Source organism: Theropithecus gelada, chromosome 19 (assembly GCF_003255815.1).
Source record: "Theropithecus gelada isolate Dixy chromosome 19, Tgel_1.0, whole genome shotgun sequence".
Classification (NCBI taxonomy): domain Eukaryota; kingdom Metazoa; phylum Chordata; class Mammalia; order Primates; family Cercopithecidae; genus Theropithecus; species Theropithecus gelada.
In genome coordinates, this window is record NC_037687.1 from 2,469,369 (window position 1) to 2,475,368 (window position 6,000).

Here is a 6,000-nt window from a genome sequence, read left to right on the forward strand (position 1 = left end):
TTACACAGCCAATGGTTCATTTCATCCAGAAACATTCTCACAGACATACCCAGAATAACATTTCAACAGATATCTGGGCACCCCGTGGACCAGTCAAGTTAACACATAAAATTAACAATTACAACAACCTTGGAGTCAATCATTCAGCCCACCACATCATTCTCTCACGGCGCTCGGTTTCTTTTCTTCTAGTACTCATAATGTGATATTTCAGTTGTCCCCTACTGGACTGTAAGCCTCAGGAGGCCAAAGATCTGGGGGCTGGGTGCAGTGGCTTATGATGGTAGTCCCAGTACTTCGGGAGGCTGAGGCAGGGGGATCGCTTGAGCCCAAGAGTTCGAGACCAGCCTGGGCAACATGGCAAAACCTTGATTCTACAAAAACAAAAACAAACAAAAACACAAACAAAACAAAACTAGTTGGGTGTGGTGGTGCACACCTGTAGTCCCAGCTATTCATTAAGGCTGAGATGGGAGAATCACTTGAGCCCAGGAAGTGGAGGTTGCAGTGAGCCGAGATCATGCCACTGCACTCCAGTCTGGGCAACAGAGTAAGACCCTGTCTCAAAAAAAAAAAAGAAAAAAGAAGAGAAGGTCTGAGTTGTTCTCCCCAGAACCTGGTATATATAAATGCTCAAGAGACATTTGCTTGGGGCCTGAAGTGGGGGCTATGCCTGTCTTTGCAGATGTCCACCTTAACCCTGGAAGATCGCTTTACCCTGTGACATGCTCCTTCTTTTTTTTTTTTTTTTTTTGAGATGGAGTCTCACTCTGTCGCCCAGGCTGGAGTGCAGTGGCCGGATCTCAGCTCACTGCAAGCTCCGCCTCCTGGGTTTACGCCATTCTCCTGCCTCAGCCTCCCGAGTAGCTGGGACTATAGGCGCCTGCCATCTCGCCCGGCTAGTTTTTTTTTGTATTTTTTTTTAGTAGAGATGGAGTTTCACCGTGTTAGCCAGGATGGTCTTGATCTCCTGACCTCGTGATCCGCCTGTCTCGGCCTCCCAAAGTGCTGGGATTACAGGCTTGAGCCACCGCGCCTGGCCAACACATGCTCCTTCTTTATGATGTGAGCTTCAAATGTTACTTCTTTTTGGAAGACTTTTTAATGGTTTCTAGCGCCAGGTGACCTTGACTCAGAATTCCTGGAACACGGTACGCTTGGAAAGTCACCTGGGCTGTTTGTTGCAGACTAAATATTTGTGTCCTCCTCTGACCTCACCGAGTTCATATGTGGAAATCCTGGGTCAGGTGTGGTGGCCCATGCCTGGAATTCCAGTGCTTTGCGAGGCCAAGGTGGGAGGATCACTTGAGCCCAGGAGTTTGAAACTAGCCTGAGCAACAGAGTGAAACCCCGCCTGTACAAAAATAAGAAAATTAGCCGGGTGTAGTGGTGTGTGCCTATAGTCTCAGCTACTTGGGTGGCTGAGGCAGGAGGATCGCTTGAGCCCAGGAGTTGGAGGCTGCGGTGAGTTATGACCACACCACTACACTTCAGCCTGGGCAACAGAGTGAGGCATATCTCAAAAAGAAAAGAAGGCCAGGCGCGGTGGCTCACGCGTTTAATCCCAGCACTTTGGGAGGCCGAGGTGGGCGGATCACGAGTTCAAGAGTTTGAGACCAGCCTGGCCAACACGGTGAAACCCCGTCTCTACTAAAAATACAGAAACATTAGCCGGGCGTGGTGGCGGGCACCTGTAATCCCAGCTACTCAGGAGGCTGAGACAGGAGAATGGCTTGAACCCAGGAGGCAGCGGTTGCAGTGAGCCGAGATCACGCCATTGCGCTCCAGCCTGGGCAACATGAGAGAAACTCCGTCTCAAAGAAAAAAGAAAGAGAAAAAAAGAGCCTCAGCTTGCTGTTTTTGAAACCGAAGCCACGTGTTTTTTTCCTAATCAGAACTAAAGTGAAAGATGAAAACAATCGATGTTTTGTTTGTCTTGGAGCAAGAGATATAAGATCTGTGTTTCTGGCTTGCAGACAAGAGCACCGCAGCCCTGAAGCATGTGTGGGTCGTGCGTGTGACAGAACACAGGAGGCCTGCGGCAAGGTCCTGACAGGGAGGACTGTCTCGGGCTGGAGACCTGGTTCTGAGCACGTCCCCTGGACTTCCCTGAGCCTCAGCTTTCTCGGCTGTAAAATTCAGAACTAGAGAGCGGTTTCCCCTGTGCTCCACAACACCCTAGGGGTTCTGTGTGGAGGCTGAGCCACCCTGGATTCTCAGGAGGGGCTCTCTTGGCCTTGGGGTGCAGTCTGTGCTTCCTGGTCAGATTCCATTTGTGTATGTGCATATTTTATTATACAGATAATAAAAGATATATACATACACATTTTTAGAGACAGGTTCTCACTCTGTTGCCCAGGCTGGAGTGCAGTGGTGCAATCATAGCTCACTGTAGCCTCCAACTCCCCGGGCTCAACTGATCCTCCTGCCTGGGCCTCCCGAGTAGCTGGGACTACAGGTGCATGCCACTAGGCCTGGCTAGTTTTTTATTTTTTTGTAGAGATGAAGTATCTACAACTATGTTGCCCAGGTTGGCCTCAAACTCCTGGCCACAAGTGATCCTCCTGTCTCAGCCTCCCAAATCACTGGGGCTGCAAGCGTGAACCATGGCTCCTGGCCTATAATAAAATAAATATGGTATAGAATATAGAATAGCTTCATAATATATAAATGTCATCAACATATAATACACTGAGCATGCTCAAAGTGTACAGTTCTGATGGGGCAGGAAGCTGGAGGCAGGAAATTGGCCCTGGAGTGGGGAGCTGCAGTGTTAGGTGGGGACAGTGACTGCGGGGCTGATGAGAAATTATGAAAGGTCTTGAGGGAAGTGACGCAGAATTTCAAAAGAACATAATGAATGCACTTTGGGAGGCCAAGGCAGGTGGTTCACCTGAGGTTGGGAGTTCCAGACCAGCCTGGCCAACACGGTGAGACCCCGTCTCTACTAAAAATACAAACATCAGCCGGGCATGGTGGAGCGCGCCTGTAGTCCCAGTTACTTGGGAGGCTGAGGTGGGAGAATCGTTTGAACCTGGAAGGCGGAGGCTGCAGTGAGCTACGACTGCGCCACTGCCCTCCAGCCTGGACAACAGAGCAAGATTCAGTCTCAAACAAAACAAAACAAAAACACAATGAATGGAGAGGAGAAAAGCTGCAGTGGCTGTGGAGGCCCTGATGCCATGGATGGTAAACTGGTATCTTCTGACGATGATAACTTTCTTGTAAAAACAGAACATACATGGGCCGGGCGCGGTGGCTCAAGCCTGTAATCCCAGCACTTTGGGAGGCCGAGACGGGCGGATCACGAGGTCAGGAGATCGAGACCATCCTGGCTAACACGGTGAAACCCCGTCTCTACTAAAAAAATACAAAAAACTAGCCGGGCGACATGGCAGGCGCCTGTAGTCCCAGCTACTTGGGAGGCTGAGGCAGGAGAATGGTGTAAACCCGGGAGGCAGAGCTTGCAGTGAGCTGAGATCCGGCCCCTGCACTCCAGCCTGGGTGGCAGAGTGAGACTCCGTCTCAAGAAAAAAAAAAAAAAACAGAACATACATGAACATCAGGAACAAGGGCAGCCATGCTGAGTGGCCCAGGTCAGTGTGCTGAGAATGAAACCGATCAGGTCAGTTTTAGAGAGATCTCTCCACGTACGCTATCCAAAGCAAGTGTCAGGCCGTGAGCAGTGGGGGTGACTCACGCCTGTCATCCTACCACTTTGGGAAGCCAAGGCAGGAGGAGCGTTTGAGGCCAGGAGTTTGAGACCAGCCTGGGCAACACATTGAGACCCCCGTCTCTACCAAAAAAAAAAAATTCGCCAGGCATGGTGGTGCACACCTGTAGTCCCAGCTACTCAGGAGGCTGAGGCACGAAGACTGCTTGAGCCCAGGAGTTGGAAGCGCAAGTGAGCTATGATTGCACCACTGCACCCCAGCCTGGGCAACAGAGCAAGACCCTGTCTCTAAAAACACACAATAGAAAGGCATGCATGTATTTTACCTACAAGGTTCACTACTCTAACAGTTCCACTGAGATTCCTAAATTCCTCATTGCACTGGAAGTGCTGATGGCTTCAGACTTTCTAGATATAGCTCTATCTCTATCTATCTATCTATCTATTTATTTTTATTTTTTATTTATTTTTATTTTTTTTTTTTAAGATGGAGTCTCGCTCTGTCGCCCAGGCTAGAGTGCAGTGGCACGATCTCGGCTCACTGCAAGCTCCGCCTCCCGGGTTCACACCATTCTCTTGCCTCAGTCTCCCGAGTAGCTGGGACTACAGGGGCCCACCACCACGCTCGGCTAATTTTTTTGTATTTTTAATAGAGACGGGGTTTCACCATGTTAGCCAGGATGGTCTTGATCTCCTGACCTTGTGATCCTCCTGCCTCGGCCTCCCAAAGTGCTGGGAATACAGGTGTGAGCCACCGCGCCTGGCCTATTTTTTTTTTTTTTGAGATGGAGTCTTGCTCTGTTTCCCAGGCTGGAGTGCAATGGTGCGATCTCAGCTCACTGCTACCTGCGCTTCCCGGGTTCAAGTGATTCTCCTGCCTCAGACTCCCTAGTAGCTGGGATTACAGGCACCCGCCACCATACCTGGCTAACTTTTGTATTTTTAGTACAGACGGGGTTTCACCATATTGGCCAGGCTGGTCTCGAGCTCCTGACCTCAGGTGATCCACTTGCCTCAGCCTCCCAAAGTGCTGGGATTACAGGCATGAGCCACGGCACCCAGCCCTAGATTGTTAAATAAATTATAATAAACTGTTAACTAATTTCAGTATTTAATACTTGTAGTTGAGTTAGTAATTTTTTCTTTTCTTTTTTTTTTTTTTTTGAGACGGAGTCTTGCTCTGTCGCCCAGGCTGGAGTGCTGTGGCCGGATCTCAGCTCACTGCAAGCTCCGCCTCCCGGGTTCCCGCCATTCTCCTGCCTCAGCCTCCCGAGTAGCTGGGACTACAGGCGCCCGCCACCTCGCCCGGCTAGTTTTTTGTATTTTTTTTTTTTTTTTAGTAGAGACGGGGTTTCACCGTGTTAGCCAGGATGGTCTCGATCTCCTGACCTCGTGATCCGCCCGTCTCGGCCTCCCAAAGTGCTGGGATTACAGGCTTGAGCCACCGCGCCCGGCCAATTTTTTCATATATTGTATGTTCCTGTGTAAAACTGAACCATAAACTGCATTGCAAAGCACATTATCTTCTGGTTTTTTTTTTTTTGCTTGGCAATCAGAATTGAAATTTGTTTGTGATGACAATAAATTAAGGATATTTTCACAAAGTGAGAAATAAACATATATACCAATTTTTTTTGGATGGAGTTTCTCTCGTCACTCAGGCTGGAGTGCGGTGGCGTGATCTCAGCTCACCACAACCTTGGCCTCCCGGTTCAAGGGATTCTCCCGTCTCAGTCTCCCGAGTAGCTGGGATTACAGGCACCCGCCACCATGCCTGGCTAATTTTTGTATTTTTTAGCAGAGACGGCGTTTTACCATGTTGGCCAGGCTGGTCTCGAACTCCTAAACTCAGGTGATCTGCCCGCCTCAGCCTCCCAAAGTGCTGGGGTTACAGGCAGGAGCTACCGTGCCTGGCCATAAGCTCAACTTTAGATGCATACGATATCCAAAGGGGAACGGACACCCACTCCACGCGGTCCCAGTGGACCCCTGAATGGAGCTCTGTGCTGGAGGCTGGTTGTCGTCCCTCCCCCAGCTGCCCTGCCACATTTGCCAAAGGGTTTAGGGAGAACAACCTAGAGGGCTTGCTCATCCAGTGGCCTAAAGCTCTGCATTCTAAATACACACCATCCCAGGAACTCACACCTCTGCTTTCTCTCCTTCCTTCCTTCCTTCCTCCTTTCCTTCCTCCCTCTCTCCCTCTCTCTCTCTTCCTTCCTTCTTTCCTTCCTCCCTCTCTCTCTCTTCCTTCCTTCCTTCCTTCTTTCTTTCCTTCCTCCCTCTCTCCCTCTCTCTCCCTTCCTTCCTTCCTTCTTTTCTTTCTCTTT

The 6,000-nt window shown here is 49.9% G+C and overlaps 1 protein-coding gene and 1 pseudogene across 1 annotated transcript in view; one reads left to right on the forward strand and one right to left on the reverse strand.

Moving 5' to 3' along the window:
• Positions 1-6,000, reverse strand: part of GNG7 (G protein subunit gamma 7) — a 160,552-nt gene that overhangs the window by 19,390 nt on the left and 135,162 nt on the right. The window lies entirely within an intron of this gene.
• Positions 3,135-6,000, forward strand: part of LOC112612806 — a 13,426-nt pseudogene continuing 10,560 nt past the window's right edge.